The sequence below is a fragment of the Oncorhynchus masou genome, unplaced genomic scaffold (genome assembly GCF_036934945.1).
Source record: "Oncorhynchus masou masou isolate Uvic2021 unplaced genomic scaffold, UVic_Omas_1.1 unplaced_scaffold_506, whole genome shotgun sequence".
Lineage (NCBI taxonomy): Eukaryota > Metazoa > Chordata > Actinopteri > Salmoniformes > Salmonidae > Oncorhynchus > Oncorhynchus masou.
In genome coordinates this window covers 443,151-468,488 of record NW_027011461.1, presented here as the reverse complement: position 1 = coordinate 468,488, position 25,338 = coordinate 443,151, and the positions used below count along the sequence as shown (strand labels likewise).

General features: G+C 46.0%; 1 pseudogene; it reads right to left on the bottom strand.

Moving 5' to 3' along the window:
- The window catches only part of LOC135535735 (E3 ubiquitin-protein ligase ZNF598-like), a 51,328-nt pseudogene that overhangs the window by 10,345 nt on the left and 15,645 nt on the right, over window positions 1–25,338 (bottom strand).

The window sequence follows — 25,338 nt, the reverse complement described above, 5'->3', positions numbered from 1 at the left end:
CACATCCTCACTGCTGAGACGTTACGCCCTCATAGACCAACACACCCTCACTGCTGAGACGTTACGCCCTCATAGACCAACACACCCTCACTGCTGAGACGTTACGGCCTCATAGACCAACACATCCTCACTGCTGAGACGTTACGCCCTCATAGACCAACACATCCTCACTGCTGAGACGTTACGCCCTCATAGACCAACACATTACGCCCTCATAGACCAAAACATCCTCACTGCTGAGACGTTACGCCCTCATAGACCAACACATCCTCACTGCTGAGACGTTACGCCCTCATAGACCAACACATCCTCACTGCTGAGACGTTACGCCCTCATAGACCAACACATCCTCACTGCTGAGACGTTACGCCCTCATAGACCAACACATCCTCACTGCTGAGACGTTACGCCCTCATAGACCAACACATCCTCACTGCTGAGACGTTACGCCCTCATAGACCAACACATCCTCACTGCTGAGACGTTACGCCCTCATAGACCAACACATCCTCACTGCTGAGACGTTACGCCCTCATAGACCAACACACCCTCACTGCTGAGAAGTTACGCCCTCATAGACCAACACGTCCTCACTGCTGAGACGTTACGCCCTCATAGACCAACACGTCCTCACTGCTGAGACGTTACGCCCTCATAGACCAACACATCCTCACTGCTGAGACGTTACGCCCTCATAGACCAACACATCCTCACTGCTGAGACGTTACGCCCTCATAGACCAACACACCCTCACTGCTGAGACGTTACGCCCTCACTGCTGAGACGTTACGCCCTCATAGACCAACACATCCTCACTGCTGAGACGTTACGCCCTCATAGACCAACACATCCTCACTGCTGAGACGTTACGCCCTCATAGACCAACACACCCTCACTGCTGAGACGTTACGCCCTCATAGACCAACACATCCTCACTGCTGAGACGTTACGCCCTCATAGACCAACACACCCTCACTGCTGAGACGTTACGCCCTCATAGACCAACACATCCTCACTGCTGAGACGTTACGCCCTCATAGACCAACACACCCTCACTGCTGAGACGTTACGCCCTCATAGACCAACACACCCTCACTGCTGAGACGTTACGCCCTCATAGACCAACACGTTACGCCCTCACAGACCAACACATCCTCACTGCTGAGACGTTACGCCCTCATAGACCAACACATCCTCACTGCTGAGACGTTACGCCCTCACTGCTGAGACGTTACGCCCTCATAGACCAACACATCCTCACTGCTGAGACGTTACGCCCTCATAGACCAACACATCCTCACTGCTGAGACGTTACACCCTCATAGACCAACACATCCTCACTGCTGAGACGTTACGCCCTCATAGACCAACACATCCTCACTGCTGAGACGTTACGCCCTCACTGCTGAGACGTTACGCCCTCATAGACCAACACATCCTCACTGCTGAGACGTTACGCCCTCATAGACCAACACATCCTCACTGCTGAGACGTTACGCCCTCATAGACCAACACATCCTCACTGCTGAGGCGTTACGCCCTCATAGACCAACACATCCTCACTGCTGAGACGTTACGCCCTCACTGCTGAGACGTTACGCCCTCATAGACCAACACATCCTCACTGCTGAGACGTTACGCCCTCATAGACCAACACATCCTCACTGCTGAGACGTTACGCCCTCATAGACCAACACACCCTCACTGCTGAGACGTTACGCCCTCATAGACCAACACATCCTCACTGCTGAGACGTTACGCCCTCATAGACCAACACACCCTCACTGCTGAGACGTTACGCCCTCATAGACCAACACACCCTCACTGCTGAGACGTTATGCCCTCATAGACCAACACGTTACGCCCTCATAGACCAACACATCCTCACTGCTGAGACGTTACGCCCTCATAGACCAACACATCCTCACTGCTGAGACGTTACGCCCTCATAGACCAACACACCCTCACTGCTGAGACGTTATGCCCTCATAGACCAACACGTTACGCCCTCATAGACCAACACATCCTCACTGCTGAGACGTTACGCCCTCATAGACCAACACATCCTCACTGCTGAGACGTTACGCCCTCACTGCTGAGACGTTACGCCCTCATAGACCAACACATCCTCACTGCTGAGACGTTACGCCCTCATAGACCAACACATCCTCACTGCTGAGACGTTACGCCCTCACTGCTGAGACGTTACGCCCTCATAGACCAACACATCCTCACTGCTGAGACGTTACGCCCTCATAGACCAACACATCCTCACTGCTGAGACGTTACGCCCTCATAGACCAACACATCCTCACTGCTGAGACGTTACGCCCTCATAGACCAACACGCCCTCACTGCTGAGACGTTACGCCCTCATAGACCAACACGCCCTCACTGCTGAGACGTTACGCCCTCATAGACCAACACATCCTCACTGCTGAGACGTTACGCCCTCATAGACCAACACATCCTCACTGCTGAGACGTTACGCCCTCATAGACCAACACATCCTCACTGCTGAGACGTTACGCCCTCATAGACCAACACATCCTCACTGCTGAGACGTTACGCCCTCATAGACCAACACACCCTCACTGCTGAGACGTTACGCCCTCATAGACCAACACACCCTCACTGCTGAGACGTTACGCCCTCATAGACCAACACATCCTCACTGCTGAGACGTTACGCCCTCACTGCTGAGACGTTACGCCCTCATAGACCAACACATCCTCACTGCTGAGACGTTACGCCCTCATAGACCAACACATCCTCACTGCTGAGACGTTACGCCCTCATAGACCAACACACCCTCACTGCTGAGGCGTTACGCCCTCATAGACCAACACATCCTCACTGCTGAGGGGGTTACGCCCTCATAGACCAACACACCCTCACTGCTGAGGGCGTTACGCCCTCATAGACCAACACACCCTCACTGCTGAGACGTTATGCCCTCATAGACCAACACGTTACGCCCTCATAGACCAACACATCCTCACTGCTGAGACGTTACGCCCTCATAGACCAACACATCCTCACTGCTGAGACGTTACGCCCTCATAGACCAACACATCCTCACTGCTGAGACGTTACGCCCTCATAGACCAACACGCCCTCACTGCTGAGACGTTACGCCCTCATAGACCAACACATCCTCACTGCTGAGACGTTACGCCCTCATAGACCAACACACCCTCACTGCTGAGACGTTACGCCCTCATAGACCAACACGTCCTCACTGCTGAGACGTTACGCCCTCATAGACCAACACGTCCTCACTGCTGAGACGTTACGCCCTCATAGACCAATCCATAATACTACACAAAACCCCTCCTACCCCTCCCAGGGGTAAAACTGCACAAAACCCCTCCTACCCCTCCCAGGGGTAATACTGCACAAAACCCCTCCTACCCCTCCCAGGGGTAATACTGCACAAAACCCCTCCTACCCCTCCCAGGGGTAATACTGCCTACAAACCCCTCCTACCCCTCCCAGGGGTAATACTGCACAAAACCCCTCCTACCCCTCCCAGGGGTAATACTGCACAAAACCCCTCCTACCCCTCCCAGGGGTAATACTGCACAAAACCCCCCCTTACCCTCCCAGGGGTAATACTGCACAAAACCCCTCCCACCCCTCCCAGGGGTAATCCTGCACAAAACCCCTCCAACCCCTCCCAGGGGTAATACTGCACAACTGGCACATAGAAATGTATTGTGTTAAGCAAATATGAATAGGGATAGTATGTACCTGGGGGGGGTTTCTTGGAGATGAGGGCAGGGAACTCCTCCTCTACCTCCAGGGGGGGTTCCGGCTGGGCTTTCGGGAGGGGGGCCACTGTGACTGGTTTATCCAGGTGGCCGTTAGCCAATCCACTTGCTTTGACCTTTGATTTTACAGTGGTTTTAACTGCTGCCATCGACATAGCAACCAGTGGCTTGGAGGCGTGGCTCTCCGGAACGTTCTCCTTCTGTACCCTGGAAACCGTTTCCATGAGGACAGGAACTTGGTTCCCAAATGATGATGGAGGGGGCGTGGCCTGTTTCTTCTTCTTGGCTGTCTTGGATGTGGGGCTTGGGGCGGGAATAGGCGTGGGGGTAGATGTCACGGGGGCGGGCTTAGAGGTCGGTGGGAGGGGCTTAGCTGTCAGTGTGGGAGGCTTGGCGGTTGGTGGGAGGGGCTTAGCTGTCAATTGGAGGGGCTTAGAGGCACACAGTAAGGGCAGATTTAGAGGGTCCTTTGACGATGAGAAGAGAGGAGATATCCAACATGGTTGGAACTGCTCGGTGCTCCTGCATCGTCTTGGCAACGCAATATTGTCATCATCAGATGGGGGGAGGGGGGGGGACTTTACGGCGGACGGGGGGCTGCTTTTTCCTCCGAGAGGAAGAGGAGAGGAGCTGGGGGCCGGGGGGAGGGGGGGGGGGGAGGGTTGTTAGGGGGAGGTCTAGAGGAAGAGGAGGGAAGGATGACCGTCTTGGAGGTGTTGCTGCTGCTGGCTTGGCTCCAGGCTGAGGTAGCTCCGCCCGCTGGTCTGGGAGGGCGGATGTTAGAGACCAGGGGCGGGAAGTCTTCTTCTTGGAAGGAGGAGTGCTTCCTGGGTTGGGCGGAGTAACACACAATATATATACACCTATAACATACATCACTACAGGCGGGGGTCATGGGGGTCATAACCATGGCAGCAGATAGACTGGGGAAATCATCCTCCTTCAGAGGGACCTGGGCTGGAGTCTTCAGGGCTGGGGGGCTTTACACTGTAACACACAATATATATACCTATAACATACATCACTACAGAGAGACCTGGGGGGGGGGGGGGGCTTTACACTGTAACACATAATATATATAACTGTAACATACATCACTACAGAGAGACCTGGGGGGCTTTACACTGTAACACACATATATATACCTATAACATACATCACTACAGAGAGACCTGGGGGGGGGAGAGACTTTACACTGTAACACACAATATATATACCTATAACATACATCACTACAGAGAGACCTGGGGGGGGCTTTACACTGTAACACACAATATATATATACCTATAACATACATCACTACAGAGAGACCTGGGGGGCTTTACACTAACACACAGTATATATACCTATAACATACATCACTACAGAGAGACCTGGGGGGGGGGGGGGGGGGGCTTTACACTGTAACACACAATATATATAACTGTAACATACATCACTACAGAGAGACCTGGGGGGCTTTACACTGTAACACAATATATATACCTATAACATACATCACTACAGAGAGACCTGGGGGGGGGCTTTACACTGTAACACACAATATATATACCTATAACATACATCACTACAGAGAGACCTGGGGGGGGGGGGCTTTACACTGTAACACACAATATATAAATACCTATAACATACATCACTACAGAGAGACCTGGGGGGCTTTACACTGTAACACACAATATATATACCTATAACATACATCACTACAGAGAGACCTGGGGGGGGCTTTACACTGTGACACACAATATATATACCTATAACATACATCACTACAGAGAGACCTGGGGGGGTCAGGCTTTACACTGTAACACACAATATATATACATACATCACTATAACATACATCACTACAGAGAGACCTGGGGGGCTTTACACTGTAACACACAATATATATACCTATAACATACATCACTACAGAGAGACCTGGGGGGGGGGGGGCTTTACACTGTAACACACAATATATATACCTATAACATACAACACCACAGAGAGACCTGGGGGGGGGCTTTACACTGTACTATATATACCTATAACACAATATAACACACAATATACCTATAACATACATCACTACAGAGAGACCTGGGGGGGGGGGGGGGGGGCTTTACACTGCAACACACAATATATATACCTATAACATACATCACTACAGAGAGACCTGGGGGAGAGACCTGGGGGGCTTTACACTGTAACACACAATATATATACCTATAACATACATCACTACAGAGAGACCTGGGGGGGGGTCAGGGCTTTACACTGTAACACACAATATATATATACCTATAACATACATCACTACAGAGAGACCTGGGGGGGGCTTTACACTGTAACACACAATATATATACCTATAACATACATCACTACAGAGAGACCTGGGGGGGAGGCTTTACACTGTGACACACAATATATATACCTATAACATACATCACTACAGAGAGACCTGGGGGGGAGGCTTTACACTGTAACACACAATATATATACACCTATAACATACATCACTACAGAGAGACCTGGGGGGAAGCTTTACACTGTAACACACAATATATATACCTATAACATACATCACTACAGAGAGACCTGGGGGGGGGGCTTTACACTGTAACACACAATATATATACCTATAACATACAACACCACAGAGAGACCTGGGGGGGGGGGGGGCTACACTGTAACACACAATATATATACCTATAACATACATCACTACAGAGAGACCTGGGGGGGGCTTTACACTGCAACAATATATACACAATATATATACCTATAACATACATCACTACAGAGAGACCTGGGGGGGGGGGGTCTTTACACTGTAACACACAATATATAAATACCTATAACATACATCACTACAGAGAGACCTGGGGGGGGCTTTACACTGTAACACACAATATATATATACCTATAACATACATCACTACAGAGAGACCTGGGGGGGGCTTTACACTGTAACACACAATATATATACCTATAACATACATCACTACAGAGAGACCTGGGGGGGCTTTAGGCTTTACACTGAGAGACCTGACACACAATATATATACCTATAACATACATCACTACAGAGAGACCTGGGGGAGGCTTTACACTGTAACACACAATATATATACACCTATAACATACATCACTACAGAGAGACCTGGGGGGTGGGGGCTTTAAGCTTTACACTGTAACACACAATATATATACACCTATAACATACATCACTACAGAGAGACCTGGGGGAGGCTTTAAGCTTTACACTGTAACACACAATATATACACACCTATAACATACATCACTACAGAGAGACCTGGGGGAGGCTTTACACTGTAACACACACATTAATGTATTTACCGGTAACATACCAGTAAAAAGTGAAAAGTTTGGACACACCTACTCATTCAAGGGTTTTTTCTTTTTGTTTACTATTTAATAAGTGAAGACATCAAAACTATGAAATAACATAAGTGTTAAATCAAAATATATTGTATATTTTAGATTCTTCAACAGTAGCCACCCTTTTACTTGATGACAGCATTGCAGTGTCTTGGCATTCTCTCAACCAGCTTCATGAGGAATGCTTTTCCAACAGTCTTGCTTTTCCTTCACTCTGCAGTCCAACTTATCCCAAACCATCTCAATTGGGTTGAGGTCAGGGGATTGTGGAGGCCAGGTCATCTGATGCAGCACTTCATCACTCTCCTTCATCAAATTGCCCTTACCCAGTCTGGAGGTGTGTTGGGTCACTGTCCTGTTGAGAAATCAATGATAGTTCCACTAAGCCCAAACCAGATGGGATGGCGTATCACTTTAGAATGCTGTGGTAGCCATGCTGGTTAAGTGTGCCTTGAATTTTAAAAAAAACATCTCCTCCTCCATGCTTCACAGTGGGAACCACACATGCGGAGATCATCCGTTCACCAATCTCTGCATTTCACAAAGACACGGCAGTGGAGCCCAAATTTGAGATTTCTGGTTCCATCAGACCAAACAACAGATTTCCACCAGTCTAATGTCCATTGCTCGTGTTTCTTGGCCCAAGCAAGTCTCTTCTTATTATTGGTGTCCTTTAGTAGTGGTTTCTTTGCAGCAATTTGACCATGATGGCCTGATTCACACAGTCTCCTCTGAACAGTTGATGTTGTGATGTGTGGGCTTCAATTTCTGAAGCTGGTAACTATAATGAACTTATCCTCTGTAGCAGAGGTAACTCTGGGTCTTCCTTTCCTGTGGCGGTCTTCATGAGAGACAGTTTCATCATGATGGTTTTTGCGACTGCATTGAAGACACTTTCGTGGAAGAATCTTGACATTTTCCGTATTGACTGACCTTCATGTCTTAAAGTAATGATGGACTGTCGTTTCTCTTTGCTTATTTGAGTTGTTCTTAACATAATATGGACTTGGTCTTTTACCAAATAGGGCCATCTTCTGTTTACCACCCCCACCTTGTCACAACACAACTGATTGGATCAAACGCATTAACCTGTTGTGACTCTAGGGGCAATATTTTCATTTTTAAACGGGATATTTTGTCAGGACAAATGCTAGAATATGCATATAATTGACAGCTTTGGATAGAAAACCCTAACGTTTCCAAAACTGTAAAAATATTGTCTGTGACAATAACAGAACTGATAAAATCCAATCCGGAAGTGCCCATATTTTGAAAATGCTGCGTTCCAATGAGTCCCTATTGAGCTGTGAATACCACCACCGGCTTACACTTTCTACGTATTCCCCAAGGTGTCTACGGCATTGTGACGTAGTTTTACGCATTTATGTTGAAGAATACCCGTAGGGGGCTACATTGCGCAAGTGGTCACATGATGCTCCCGGAGAAAATCTTGCGTAAAGTACAGAGGTAGCCATTATTCCAATCGCTTCTACTGAGAAACCAATTGTTCCGGTTGATATATTATCGAATAGATATTTGAAAAACACCTTGAGGATTGATTCAAAACAACGTTTGCCATGGTTCTGTCGATATTATGGAGCTAATTTGGAATATTTTTCGGCGTTGTCATGACCGCAATTTCCGGTCGATTTCTCAGCCAAACGTGTGTCACTAGAGGTTAAGGAAAGAAACTCCACAAAAGAACTTTTAACAAGGCACAGCTGTTAATTGAAAAGCATTCCAGGTGACTACCTCAAGAAGCTGGTTGAGAGGATGCCAAGAGTGTGCAAAGCTGTCATCAAGGCATCTTTGAAGAATCTCAAATATAAAATAATTTAGATTTTGTTGGCTACACTTTTTTGGTTACCACATGATTCTATATGTGTTATTTCATAGTTTTGACATCATTATTGCTCTACAATGTAGAAAATAGTACAAATAAAGAAAAACCCCTGGAATGAGTAGGTGTCCCAACTGTTGACTGGTACTGCACATCACAACAAAGAGACTGGGCCGGGGGGGGGGCTTTACAGTGTAATATACACATAAATGATAACACAGCTGGTATACACCTTCACCTCGGGTGTGTGTGTGTGTGTGTGTGTGTGTGTGTGTGTGTGTGTGTGTACCTCAGTGTGGGTGCTGCAGCCCCCAGGAGAGCTGGGAAGTCATCTCCTGTCAGAGGGTTACTCTTCATGGTCCTCACTGGGGGAGCTTCTGCTGGAGGTTTGACAGGAACACTCCTGTGTCTCTCCTCAGTCTCCATCCGCTCGGGCCTCTCCATCCGCTCGGGCCTCTCCATCCGCTCGGGCCTCTCCATCCGCTCGGGCCTCTCCATCCGCTCGGGCCTCTCCATCCGCTCGGGCCTCTCCATCCGCCGGGCCTCTCCATCCGCTCGGGCCTCTCCATCCGCTCGGGCCTCCATCCGGGGCCTCTCCATCCGCTCGGGCCTCTCCATCCGCTCGGGCCTCTCCATCCGCTCGGGCCTCTCCATCCGCTCGGGCCTCTCCATCCGCTCGGGCCTCTCCATCCGCTCGGGCCTCTCCATCCGCTCGGGCCTCTCCATCCGCTCGGGCCTCTCCATCCGCTCCTCTTTGCGGTGTTTGGGGGCTCCGCTCCTGTCCTGGGTGTCTCGTCCTCCGTCCTCCTGTCTCCTCTGCTGCATCAAAGAGGCTCTGACTGCTACTGCCAACTCCCTGTCCTCCTCCTCACTACCAAAACACAGCACTGTTATAGTCTATCACAGAGTCATAATACCCAGAAAACACTGGTGAAACACGCAAATGGTTCCAATCGTTTATCTACAATTCATTTTTATTCATTGTGGATATTAGAGTCACTTCAAATAAGGACTGTTTGGTATAGGCCCACCCTGGCCCTGTTGTGATAACCATGGAGGCTCACCCTGGCCTGATGTTGTGATAACCATGGAGGCTCACCCTGGCCTGATGTTGTGATAACCATGGAGGCTCACCCTGGTCTGATGTTGTGGTAACCATGGAGACTCACCCTGGTCTGATGTTTTGATAACCATGGAGGTTCACCCTGGCCTGACGTTGTGGTAACCATGGAGGCTCACCCTGGTCTGATGTTTTGATAACCATGGAGACTCACCCTGGTCTGATGTTTTGATAACCATGGAGGCTCACCCTGGCCTGATGTTGTGGTAACCATGGAGGCTCACCCTGGTCTGATGTTGTGATAACCATGGAGGCTCACCCTGGCCTGATGTTGTGGTAACCATGGAGGCTCACCCTGGTCTGATGTTGTGATAACCATGGAGACTCACCCTGGTCTGATGTTGTGATAACCATGGAGGCTCACCCTGGCCTGATGTTGTGATAACCATGGAGACTCACCCTGGTCTGATGTTTTGATAACCATGGAGGTTCACCCTGGCGTGATGTTTTGATAACCATGGAGGTTCACCCTGGCGTGATGTTTTGATAACTGTGTAAATCTCTCTAAAACAAGGTGACTTGTGTCAATATAGTCGCCTGTAATTACAACTAAAAAAAAGTATATGCTAATTAGCTGCTAATGTGGCTATCATACAGAACTAGAAACGCCTGTCAAGCGTCACTCACCAGGGCCGTGATGATCTGGACCAGACTGACGAATCCAGGCAAAAGGTAAGAATCTCTGGATTAACTAATGTTAGCTAAATGTAGTAAATAATAACGTTTTTAAATAGAGCAAGTTTTTAAATTGAAAACGCCCGTTACCTAGCTAGCAAGGTCATGGTTAGCTAGCAAGCAACATTAGCCTGGCTAGATACATTCGTAACTTGTTTAGGTTTTTATAAACCAACAGCCGAGCTTGCTAGTTGACTAGCTAGCTAACTTATATGGTGAAGCTGGGGCTACGTGTTCATGATAATGTTTGTTTGTGTCTGTGGGTGAGAGGTGGGTAGCCTACTTCAAGTAACGTAAACTCGTACATCGCCTTGGTCCGTACAATTGCCCTTATATTAGCGCCCCAAAAACGTAATACTTCCAGATCAACTGTAATGTCAATACCATTGTAAAGCACAATCTCTCCCCTTTCCAACAGAATCAAATACATGACCTAAACGCTGCCCGTTTCTGCATAATTCAAGCAGGCAATGAGCCCCGTCGGGTCTTTAAAACAAATGGCGGGTGGGGAAGCGAAACTAATGCGTGATAGTGAGAAGGAGAGATGTTGTCGTGTGGGAAAATTGCTTTTTTCACTCGATCTGTCCAACTTATCTCCTCTAAAATGTAAATAAAACACTATAAAAGAGTTAATGTGGCATTACATACCTATTGGAAGGTTTGTGTCGAATTTGAATCGGGTTATTAGGGCGGTTCTAAAGTGATCTTAGAAGTAAACAGCGGCTTTGAGAATGATGATCGCATGCAATGACGAAAAAAATGACGAGGATGATAGAAGTGCTACACCTGGTGGAGAGAGCTTGTAAGACAGAAATAGTTGCTTTATGCGTGCTGTACGTTACGACATGACGGAACGGAGGGTCAGTTTTTTCAACTTTTCTCCAATACTATAGATCCATTACCATGGCGATCAAAGCTTGAATAAAAAAACCTAGTTCTCAACCCGATTTTGAAGTCAACACAGTTGCTACAGTCCCATTAGTTTTCTTTGTAACCTTGTTTGAATGTTGCGGTTGCGCACATTTTGATACGGAATGGGGCGAGTTTACTTGGGGGAGAGGTTTGATATAAAATGCTAACCTCCCCTGTTATTGTAATGGTGAGAGGTTAGCATGTCTTGGAGATATGATATAAAATGCTAAGCCTCCCCTGTTATTTAATGGTGAGAGGTTATCCCTGTTATTGTAATGGTGAGAGGTTAGCATGTCTGTCTTGGAGGTATGCTAACCTCCCCTGTTATTGTAATGGTGAGAGGTTAGCATGTCTTGGAGGTATGATATAAAATGCTAAACTCCCCTGTTATTGTAATGGTGAGAGTTTAGCATGTCTTGAGAGTGATCAGCTAACTTTAGCCACCGCTAGCTAGAAATCAATAAGAGTAAATCGGTGCAACCCAGCAATGTTTTGGACAAATGAACTGAAATCAACTGGTTTGACGTTACTTAAAGTTGATTAGTGTGATGTGTCACGGTTGTCATGGTGGTCTCATAGTGATGATGTCATACTGACCGGTTGTATCTCCAGCTACCTCTGGTGTTCGGTTGGTTCCCTTGGCTCCTTCCTCTTCCCCCCCGACCCGACCTCGCCTCCTCATAGTCCTCTCCAGACACCATGCCTCCTTGAAGGAACACACAGTGTGTTGTTACCAAGCAGGCCTGAAATCCAGTTTGTTTAGACAGAAAAGCACAGTATCCAGTCTCACCATCGTTGCGTCGGGTCTGGCGAGGGGCATAGCTGAACTGCAGGTCTATGTGTCGGTTCTGTCGTGCTTCGGCTCGGTTCTTGCTGTGTGCTGAGGCCTTGTGGGCCTTGTAGTCGATCTGGCTCCTGAAGGCGTGGGTGAACTGCTCCGTAGCACAGCGCCCCTCCTCACAGGTAGTGGGCCTCCCGGAAGTGTTCGCTCAGGTACTGGTAGTCACTGTGGAGAGAAGGGGGGCACCAACATGCTTAGGACAGATACAGAGGGGGGCGGGGGGGGGGGGGTGTCTTAATTTTTTACTATTTTCTACTTGGTAGAATAATGGTGAAGACATCAAAATTTTGAAATAACACATATGGAATCATGTAGTAACCAAAATAGTGTTAAATTTAAAAAAAACACAGATCTTCATTTTAAAGGGTTTAAACACTGTTTCCCATGCTTGTTCAATGAACCATAAACAATTAATGAACATGGACCTGTGGAACGGTCATTAAGCTTACAGACGGCAATAAGGTCACAGTTTAGAAAATTTAGGACACTAAAAAAGGCCTTTCTACGGACTCTGAAAAACGCCAAAAGAAAGATGCCCAGGGTCCCTGCTCATCTGGTGACCGTGCCATAGGCATGCTGCAAGGAGGCATGAGGACTGCAGATGTGGCCAGGGCAATAAATTGAAATGTCCGTACTGTGAGACGCCTAAGACAGTGCTACAGGGAGACAGGATGGACAGCTGATTGTCCTCGCAGTGGCAGACCACATGTAACAACACCTGCACAGGATCGGTACATCCGAACATCACAGCTGCGGGACAGGTACAGGATGGCAACAACAACTGACCGAGTTACACCAGGAACGCACAATCCCTCCATCAGTGCTCAGACTGCCCTGAAAAGCTAAGAGAGAGGCTGGACTGAGGGCTTGTAGGCCTGTTGTAAGGCAGGTCCTCACCAGACATCACCGACAACAACGTCGCCTATGGGCACAAACCCACCGTCGCTGGACCAGACAGGACAGACAAAAGGTGTTCATCACTGACGAGTCGTGGTTTTGTCTCACCAGGGGTGATGGTCGGATTCGCGATTATCGTCGAAGGAATGAGCGTTACACCGAGGCCTGTACTCTGGAGCGGGATCGAGATGGAGGGTCCGTCATGGTCTGGGGCGGTGTGTCACAGCATCATCGGACTGAGCTTGTTGTCATTGCAGGCAATCTCAACGCTGTGCGTTACAGGGAAGACATCCTTCTCCCTCATGTGGTACCTTTCCTGCAGGCTCACCCTGACATGACCCTCCAGCATGACAATGCCACCAGCCATACTGCTCGTTCTGTGCATGATTTCCTGCAAGACAGGAATGTCAGTGTTCTCCCATGGCCATCGAAGAGCCTGGACCTCAATCCCATTGAGCACGTCTGGGACCTCTTGGAACAGAGGGTGAGGGCTAGGGCCATTCCCCACGGAAATGTCCGGGAACTTGCAGTGCGTGGTGGAAGAGTGGGGTAACATCTCAAAGCAAGAACTGACCAATCTGGTGCGGTCCATGAGGAGGAGATGCACTGCAGTACTTAATGCAGCTGGTGGCCACACCAGATACTGACTGTTACTTTTGATTTGGATCCCACCCCCCCTTAGTTCATTCCATTTCTGTTAGTCACATGTCTGTGGAACTTGTTCAGTTTGTCTCAGTTGTTGAATCTTGTTATGTTCATCAAATCAAATGTATTTGTCACATACACATGGTTAGCAGATGTTAATGCGAGTGTAGCGAAATGCTTGTGCTTCTAGTTCCGACAATGCAGTAATAACCAACAAGTAATCTAACTAACAATTCCTAATCTACTGTCTTATACACAGTGTAAGGGGATAAAGAATATGTACATAAGGATATATGAATGAGTGATGGTACAGAGCAGCATAGGCAAGATACAGTAGATGGTATCGAGTACAGTATATACATGTGAGATGAGTATGTAAACAAAGTGGCATAGTTAAAGTGGCTAGTGATACATGTATTACATAAAGATGCAGTAGATGATATAGAGTACAGTATATACGTATGCATATGAGATGAATAATGTAGGGTAAGTAACATTATATAAGGTAGCATTGTTTAAAGTGGCTAGTGATACATGTATTACATAAGGATGCAGTAGATGATAGAGTACAGTATATACGTATACATATGAGATGAATAATGTAGGGTATGTAAACATTATATTAGGTAGCATTGTTTAAAGTGGCTAGTGATATATTTTACATCCTTTCCCATCAATCCCCATTATTGAAGTGGCTGGAGTTGAGTCAGTGTGTTGGCAGCAGCCACTTGGCCTTGAGATAGAAGCTGTTTTTCAGTCTCTCTGTCCCAGCTTTGATGCACCTGTACTGACCTCGCCTTCTGGATGATAGCGGGGTGAACAGGCAGTGGCTCGGGTGGGTGTTGTCCTTGATGATCTTTATGACCTTCCTGTAACATCGGGTGGTTTAGGTGTCCTGGAGGGCAGGTAGTTTGCCCCGGTGATACGTTGTGCAAACCTCACTACCCTCTGGAGAGCCTTACGGTTGTGGGCGGAGCACTTGCCGTACCAGGCGGTGATACAGCCCGCCAGGATGCTCTCGATTGTGCATCTGTAGAGTGCTTTTGGTGACAAGCCGAATTTATTCAGCCTCCTGAGGCTGAAGAGGCGCTGCTGCGCCTTCTTCACGATGCTGTCTGTGTGAGTGGACCAATTCAGTTTGTCTGTGATGTGTATGCCGAGGAACTTACTACCCTCTCCACTACTGTTCCATCGATGTGGATAGGGGGGTGTTCCCTCTGCTGTTTCCTGAAGTCCACAATCATCTCCTTAGTTTTGTTGACGTTGAGTGTGAGGTTATTGTCCTGACACCACACTCCGAGGGCCCTCACCTCCTCCCTGTAGGCCGTCTCGTCGTTGTTGGCAATCAAGCCTACCACTGTTGTGTCGTCCGCAAACTTGATGATTGAGTTGGAGGCGTGCGTTGCCGCGCAGTCGTGGGTGAACAGGGAGTACAGGAGAGGGCTCAGAATGCAGGTAAAGTTTGCTGAAAACAAACGCAGTTGACAGTTAGAGGAAGTTTATTTCTTTTACAGAGTTTATATTTGAGGTTCTTCAAAGTAGCCACCCTTTGCCTTGATGACAGCTTTGCACACTCTTGGCATTCTCTCAACCAGCTTCACGAGGAATGCTTTTCCAACAGTCTTGAAGGAGGTCCCACATATGCTGAGCACTTGTTGGCTGCTTTTCCTTCACTCTGCGATCAGACTCATCCCAAACCATCTCAATTTGGTTGAGGTCAGGGGATTGTGGAGGCCAGGTTATCTGATGCAGCACTTCATCACTCTCCTTCTTGGTCAAATAGCACTTACACAGCCTGGAGGTGTGTTGCGTCATTGTCCTGTTGAAAAATCAATGATAGTCCCACTAAGTGCAAACCAGATGGGATGGTGTATTGCTGCAGAATGCTGTGGTAGCCATGCTGGTTAAGAGTGCCTTGAATTCAAAATAAATCCCTCACAGTGTCACCAGCAAAGCACCCCCACCCCATCACACCTCCTCCTCCATGCTTCACGGTGGGAACCACACATGCAGAGATCATCCGTTCATTGCTTGTGTTTCTTAACCTAAGCAAGTCTCTTCTTATTCGTGTCCTTTAGTAGTGGTTTCTTTGCAGCAATTCAACCATGAAGGCCTGATTCATTCAGTCTCCTCTGAACAGGTGCATTTAACTAATACACTTCTCCTCTGCAGCAGAGGTAACTCTGGGTCTTCCTTTCCTGTGGCGGTCCTCATGAGAGCCAGTTAACTCTAACGAGCATATCCTCTGCAGCAGAGGTAACTCTGGGTCTTCCTTTCCTGTGGCAGTCCTCATGAGAGCCAGTTTCATCACAGCGCTTGATGGTTTTTGCGACGGCACTTGAAGAAACTTTCAGAGTTCTTGGCATTTTCCAGATTGACTGACCTTTATGTCTTAAATTAATGATGGACTGTCATTTCTCTTTGCTTATTTGAGCTCTTCTTGCCATTATATGGGCTTTGTCTTTATCCAAATAGGGCTGTGTTTTGTACACCAAATAGTAAAAAAATAAAGAAAAACCCTGGAATGAGTAGGTGTGTCCAAACATGCGACTGGTTGTGTGTGTGTGTGTGTGTGTCTGTGTGTGTCCAAACATGCGACTGGTTGTGTGTGTGTGTCCAGACATGTGACTGGTTGTGTGTGTGTGTGTGTGTGTGTGTGTGTCCAGACATGTGACTGGTTGTGTGTGTGTCTGTGTGTCCAGACATGTGACTGGTTGTGTGTGTGTCTGTGTGTCCAGACATGTGACTGGTTGTGTGTTTGTGTGTACCTGTAGTACTCCTGGGCTCCGTCAGCATCACAGAAGTGACAGAAGTAATGGTCTCTACGGAGGTGTTTCAGCAGCTCGTCGTTGTCAAGGTAACGGTCATCACAGAACTTGCAGAGCGGGTGTCCGCGGTGAGATGTGTCATCTGGGTCACCATGGGTACGGTGACGTGCCAGATCCTTCCGGTTATACCACTTCCTCTCATGGGAGAAGATCTGGTGGGAACAGGTTACATATATGTTAGACAGACAGGTATAACACAGACAGACAGGTATAACACAGACAGACAGACAAACATACCTACCTGCAGGTGTTTGGTACAGAGTTTGCAACAGAAGAGTTCATGCTGTTTCCTCATGTGCTGCTCCAACTCCTCAAACTTTGAGAAGACTTTAGACTCTGGACACACAGGACACTCAGACTGTAGCAGTGTCCTACAGGCAGAGACAGAGAGAGACATGAGGAAGAGAGACAGAGACTTATAGTAGATAGAGAGGTCCAGGGGGAAGACAGGAGAGGAAGAGAGGGATAGGAGAGAGGGCCAGGAGGAAGAGGAAGAGAGGAATATGAGGAACAGGAGAGAGGGCCAGGAGGAAGAGGAGAGAGGGATATGAGGAAGAGGAATATGAGGAAGAGGAATATGAGGAAGAGGAGAGAGGGCCAGGGGGAGGACAGGAGAGGAAGAGCGGTCCAGGAGGAGGACAGGAGAGGAAGAGCGGTCCAGGGGGAAGAGGAGAGAGGGATAGGAGGAAGAGTGATAAGGAGGAGGAAAGCAGTATACCTGAACTGAGCGTATATCTTGGAGTCTGTAAAGTAGATGTCATGTTTCCTTTCCACCTGCAGCGTCTGGAGGGGCTGAGAGGAGAACGCCACCAACTTCTGCACAAACAGCACCTAGACACAAACACCCTGTTAATGGGATTCAGCCTTTACCTGACCTGTCCACTGGTAGCTGCACAAACAGCACCTAGACACACACAGCACCTAGACACAAACAGCACCTAGACACAAACAGCACCTAGACACAAACAGCACCTAGACACAAACAGCACCTAGACACAAACAGCACCTAGACACAAACAGCACCTAGACACAAATAGCACCTAGACACAAACAGCACCTAGACACAAACAGCACCTAGACAAACAGCCTGTCAATGGGAATCAGCCTTTACCTGACCTGTCCACTGGTAGCTGGGGTCAAGGCCTTGGGGTTTTACTTGTTATTCCAGCCAACATTACAGCGACAATCAAAGTACAGCTGTTAAATGAAGCTAACCCTACCCTAGGGTACTAGCTCACAAACTAACAGAGAAAGGGATGAGCCAGCTAGTTAAAGTGAGTAGTGAAATCTGTCTGTAGTCCCACTACTGAACAGACCAGTGTGGTGTTTATAATGAGATGGAGAATCTGTTTGAGACCATACATATTTTGGGAGACTGCAAAAAACAGGATAAATATATTGTTGTTTCAGGTGTTTAGTTACTTTTTCCTCAACTAGTTTCTCTAATTTTATAGCAAGCTTGCTTGCACTGCAGAGCAGCTTGCTAGCTGAATGCTAGGCTAGGTTGAAGATACCACCGTAGCTAGCTGAATGCTAGGCTAGGTTGAAGATACCACCGTAGCTAGCGGAATGCTAGGCTAGGTTGAAGATACCACCGTAGCTAGCTGAATGCTAGGCTAGGTTGAAGATACCACCGTAGCTAGCTGAATGCTAGGCTAGGTTGAAGATACCACTGTAAACAAATGTCAGGCTCTTTTTTTCTGGCAATTGTGCTTTTATCAGATGCCAAACCTACAAACTTATAAAATGACCTATTAGCGAGATTGACTTGTCATTTCAATAGGCACAGGATACTAACTAAAATCTGGTTTTATGATTGGAATTAAACGTTACCATGGTTTGCTTAGCTAAATACAGGTAGCCTATAGCCCCTGATAAAACGTAATCTCATTTCAGCCTACAATAGCCAAAACAAAATGGACGTAAAATGTAAACTGAATGATTCAGCAGTTTGCTTAGTTCAAATTCAACACGAATAGCGAGGACATTGAGGCAAGTGCTTGTGTTTCCCAATAGCCTAATCTGGTTTACCTTCAATCTAATGCTGATCACCTGTAGCCTAATCTAATGCTGATCACCTGTAGCCTAATCTAATGCTGATCACCTGTAGCCTAATCTAATGCTGATCACCTGTAGCCTAATCTAATGCTGATCACCTGTAGCCTAATCTAATGCTGATCACCTGTAGCCTAATCTAATGCTGATCACCTGTAGCCTAATCTAATGCTGATCACCTGTTGTCTAATCTAATGCTGATCACCTGTATCGTAATCTAATGCTGATCACCTGTAGCCTAATCTAATGCTGATCACCTGTAGCCTAATCTAATGCTGATCACCTGTAGTCTAATCTGACTATTACCTTCAATCTAATGCTGATCACCTGTAGCCTAATCTAATGCTGATCACCTGTAGCCTAATCTAATGCTGATCACCTGTTGTCGAATCTGACTATTACCTTCAATCTAATGCTGATCACCTGTAGCCTAATCTAATGCTGATAACCTGTAGCCTAATCTAATGCTGATCACCTGTAGCCTAATCTAATGCTGATCACCTGTAGCCTAATCTAATGCTGCTCACCTGTAGCCTAATCTAATGCTGATCACCTGTAGCCTAATCTAATGCTGATCACCTGTAGCCTAATCTAATGCTGATCACCTGTAGCCTAATCTAATGCTGATCACCTGTTGTCTAATCTGACTATTACCTTCAATCTAATGCTGATCACCTGTAGCCTAATCTAATGCTGATCACCTGTAGCCTAATCTAATGCTGATCACCTGTAGCCTAATCTAATGCCGATCACCTGTAGCCTAATCTAATGCTGATCACCTGTAGCCTAATCTAATGCTGATCACCTGTAGCCTAATCTAATGCTGATCACCTGTAGCCTAATCTAATGCTGATCACCTGTAGCCTAATCTAATGCTGATCACCTGTTGTCTAATCTGACTATTACCTTCAATCTAATGCTGATCACCTGTTGTCTAATCTAATGCTGATCACCTGTAGCCTAATCTAATGCTGATCACCTGTAGCCTAATCTAATGCTGATCACCTGTTGTCTAATCTGACTATTACCTTCAATCTAATGCTGATCACCTGTAGCCTAATCTAATGCTGATAACCTGTAGCCTAATCTAATGCTGATCAGCTGTAGCCTAATCTAATGCTGATCACCTGTAGCCTAATCTAATGCTGATCAGCTGTAGCCTAATCTAATGCTGATCAGCTGTAGCCTAATCTAATGCTGATCAGCTGTAGCCTAATCTAATGCTGATCACCTGTAGCCTAATCTAATGCTGATCACCTGTAGCCTAATCTAATGCTGATCACCTGTAGCCTAATCTAATGCTGATCACCTGTAGCCTAATCTAATGCTGATCACCTGTTGTCTAATCTAATGCTGATCACCTGTTGTCTAATCTGACTATTACCTTCAATCTAATGCTGATCACCTGTAGCCTAATCTAATGCTGATAACCTGTAGCCTAATCTAATGCTGATTACCTGTAGCCTAATCTAATGCTGATCACCTGTTGTCTAATCTAATGCTGATCACCTGTTGTCTAATCTGACTATTACCTTCAATCTAATGCTGATCACCTGTAGCCTAATCTAATGCTGATCACCTGTTGTCTAATCTGACTATTACCTTCAATCTAATGCTGATAACCTGTAGCCTAATCTAATGCTGATAACCTGTAGCCTAATCTAATGCTGATCACCTGTAGCCTAATCTAATGCTGATCACCTGTAGCCTAATCTAATGCTGATCACCTGTAGCCTAATCTGACTATTACCTTCAATCTAATGCTGATCACCTGTAGCCTAATCTAATGCTGATCACCTGTAGCCTAATCTAATGCTGATCACCTGTAGCCTAATCTAATGCTGATCACCAGTAGCCTAATCTAATGCTGATCACCTGTAGCCTAATCTAATGCTGATCACCTGTTGTCTAATCTGACTATTAATGCTGATCACCTGTAGCCTAATCTAATGCTGATCACCTGTAGCCTAATCTAATGCTGATCACCTGTAGCCTAATCTAATGCTGATCACCTGTAGCCTAATCTAATGCTGATCACCTGTAATCTAATGCTGATCACCTGTAGCCTAATCTAATGCTGATCACCTGTAGCCTAATCTAATGCTGATCACCTGTAGCCTAATCTAATGCTGATCACCTGTAGCCTAATCTAATGCTGATCACCTGTAGCCTAATCTAATGCTGATCACCTGTAGCCTAATCTAATGCTGATCACCTGTTGTCTAATCTGACTATTACCTTCAATCTAATGCTGATCACCTGTAGCCTAATCTAATGCTGATCACCTGTAGCCTAATCTAATGCTGATCACCTGTAGCCTAATCTAATGTTGATCACCTGTAGCCTAATCTAATGTTGATCACCTGTAGCCTAATCTAATGTTGATCACCTGTAGCCTAATCTAATGCTGATCACCTGTAGCCTAATCTAATGCTGATCACCTGTAGCCTAATCTAATGCTGATCACCTGTAGCCTAATCTAATGCTGATCACCTGTAGCCTAATCTAATGCTGATCACCTGTTGTCTAATCTGACAATTACCTTCAATCTAATGCTGATCACCTGTTGTCTAATCTAATGCTGATCACCCGTTGTCTAATCTAATGCTGATCACCTGTTGTCTAATCTAATGCTGATCACCTGTTGTCTAATCTAATGCTGATCACCTGTAGCCTAATCTGACTATTACCTTCAATCTAATGCTGATCACCTGTAGCCTAATCTAATGCTGATCACCTGTAGCCTAATCTATTGCTGATCACCTGTAGCCTAATCTAATGCTGATCACCTGTAGCCTAATCTAATGCTGATCACCTGTAGCCTAATCTAATGCTGATCACCTGTTGTCTAATCTGACTATTACCTTCAATCTAATGCTGATCACCTGTAGCCTAATCTAATGCTGATCACCTGTAGCCTAATCTAATGCTGATCACCTGTAGCCTAATCTAATGCTGATCACCTGTTGTCTAATCTGACTATTACCTTCAATCTAATGCTGATCACCTGTAGCCTAATCTAATGCTGATCACCTGTAGACTAATCTAATGCTGATCACCTGTAGCCTAATCTAATGCTGATCACCTGTTGTCTAATCTAATGCTGATCACCTGTAGCCTAATCTAATGCTGATCACCTGTAGCCTAATCTAATGCTGATCACCTGTAGCCTAATCTAATGCTGATCACCTGTAGCCTAATCTAACGCTGATCACCTGTAGCCTAATCTAATGCTGATCACCTGTAGCCTAATCTAATGCTGATCACCTGTAGCCTAATCTAATGCTGATCACCTGTTGTCTAATCTGACTATTACCTTCAATCTAATGCTGATCACCTGTTGTCTAATCTAATGCTGATCACCTGTAGCCTAATCTAATGCTGATCACCTGTAGCCTAATCTAATGCTGATCACCTGTTGTCTAATCTGACTATTACCTTCAATCTAATGCTGATCACCTGTAGCCTAATCTAATGCTGATCACCTGTAGCCTAATCTAATGCTGATCACCTGTAGCCTAATCTAATGCTGATCACCTGTTGTCTAATCTGACTATTACCTTCAATCTAATGCTGATCACCTGTAGCCTAATCTAATGCTGATAACCTGTAGCCTAATCTAATGCTGATCAGCTGTAGCCTAATCTAATGCTGATCACCTGTAGCCTAATCTAATGCTGATAACCTGTAGCCTAATCTAATGCTGATCAGCCTAATCTAATGCTGATCAGCTGTAGCCTAATCTAATGCTGATCACCTGTAGCCTAATCTAATGCTGATCACCTGTAGCCTAATCTAATGCTGATCACCTGTAGCCTAATCTAATGCTGATCACCTGTAGCCTAATCTAATGCTGATCACCTGTAGCCTAATCTAATGCTGATCACCTGTAGCCTAATCTAATGCTGATCACCTGTAGCCTAATCTAATGCTGATCACCTGTAGCCTAATCTAATGCTGATCACCTGTAGCCTAATCTAATGCTGATCAGCTGTAGCCTAATCTAATGCTGATCAGCTGTAGCCTAATCTAATGCTGATCAGCTGTAGCCTAATCTAATGCTGATCACCTGTAGCCTAATCTAATGCTGATCACCTGTAGCCTAATCTAATGCTGATCACCTGTAGCCTAATCTAATGCTGATCACCTGTAGCCTAATCTAATGCTGATCACCTGTAGCCTAATCTAATGCTGATCACCTGTAGCCTAATCTAATGCTGATCACCTGTAGCCTAATCTAATGCTGATCACCTGTAGCCTAATCTAATGCTGATCACCTGTAGCCTAATCTAATGCTGATCACCTGTAGCCTAATCTAATGCTGATCACCTGTAGCCTAATCTAATGCTGATCACCTGTTGTCTAATCTGACTATTACCTTCAATCTAATGCTGATCACCTGTAGCCTAATCTAATGCTGATCACCTGTAGCCTAATCTAATGCTGATCACCTGTAGCCTAATCTAATGCTGATCACCTGTAGCCTAATCTAATGCTGATCACCTGTAGCCTAATCTAATGCTGATCACCTGTTGTCTAATCTGACTATTACCTTCAATCTAATGCTGATGACCTGTAGCCTAATCTAATGCTGATAACCTGTAGCCTAATCTAATGCTGATCACCTGTAGCCTAATCTAATGCTGATCACCTGTAGCCTAATCTAATGCTGATCACCTGTAGCCTAATCTGACTATTACCTTCAATCTAATGCTGATCACCTGTAGCCTAATCTAATGCTGATCACCTGTAGCCTAATCTAATGCTGATCACCAGTAGCCTAATCTAATGCTGATCACCAGTAGCCTAATCTAATGCTGATCACCTGTAGCCTAATCTAATGCTGATCACCTGTTGTCTAATCTGACTATTACCTTCAATCTAATGCTGATCACCTGTAGCCTAATCTAATGCTGATCACCTGTAGCCTAATCTAATGCTGATCACCTGTAGCCTAATCTAATGCTGATCACCTGTTGTCTAATCTGACTATTACCTTCAATCTAATGCTGATCACCTGTAGCCTAATCTAATGCTGATCACCTGTAGCCTAATCTAATGCTGATCACCTGTAGCCTAATCTAATGCTGATCACCTGTAGCCTAATCTAATGCTGATCACCTGTAGCCTAATCTAACGCTGATCACCTGTAGCCTAATCTAACGCTGATCACCTGTAGCCTAATCTAACGCTGATCACCTGTAGCCTAATCTAATGCTGATCACCTGTAGCCTAATCTAATGCTGATCACCTGTAGCCTAATCTAATGCTGATCACCTGTAGCCTAATCTAATGCTGATCACCTGTTGTCTAATCTGACTATTACCTTCAATCTAATGCTGATCACCTGTAGCCTAATCTAATGCTGATCACCTGTAGCCTAATCTAATGCTGATCACCTGTAGCCTAATCTAATGTTGATCACCTGTAGCCTAATCTAATGTTGATCACCTGTAGCCTAATCTAATGTTGATCACCTGCAGCCTAATCTAATGCTGATCACCTGTAGCCTAATCTAATGCTGATCACCTGTAGCCTAATCTAATGCTGATCACCTGTAGCCTAATCTAATGCTGATCACCTGTAGCCTAATCTAATGCTGATCACCTGTAGCCTAATCTAATGCTGATCACCTGTTGTCTAATCTGACTATTACCTTCAATCTAATGCTGATCACCTGTAGCCTAATCTAATGCTGATCACCTGTAGCCTAATCTAATGCTGATCACCTGTAGCCTAATCTAATGCTGATCACCTGTAGCCTAATCTAATGCTGATCACCTGTAGCCTAATCTAATGCTGATCACCTGTAGCCTAATCTAATGCTGATCACCTGTAGCCTAATCTAATGCTGATCACCTGTAGCCTAATCTAATGCTGATCACCTGTAGCCTAATCTAATGCTGATCACCTGTAGCCTAATCTAATGCTGATCACCTGTAGCCTAATCTAACGCTGATCACCTGTAGCCTAATCTAATGCTGATCACCTGTAGCCTAATCTAACGCTGATCACCTGTAGCCTAATCTAATGCTGATCACCTGTAGCCTAATCTAATGCTGATCACCTGTAGCCTAATCTAATGCTGATCACCTGTAGCCTAATCTAATGCTGATCACCTGTTGTCTAATCTAATGCTGATCACCTGTTGTCTAATCTGACTATTACCTTCAATCTAATGCTGATAACCTGTTGTCTAATCTAATGCTGATCACCTGTAGCCTAATCTAATGCTGATCACCTGTAGCCTAATCTAATGCTGATCACCTGTTGTCTAATCTGACTATTACCTTCAATCTAATGCTGATCACCTGTAGCCTAATCTAATGCTGATCACCTGTTGTCTAATCTGACTATTACCTTCA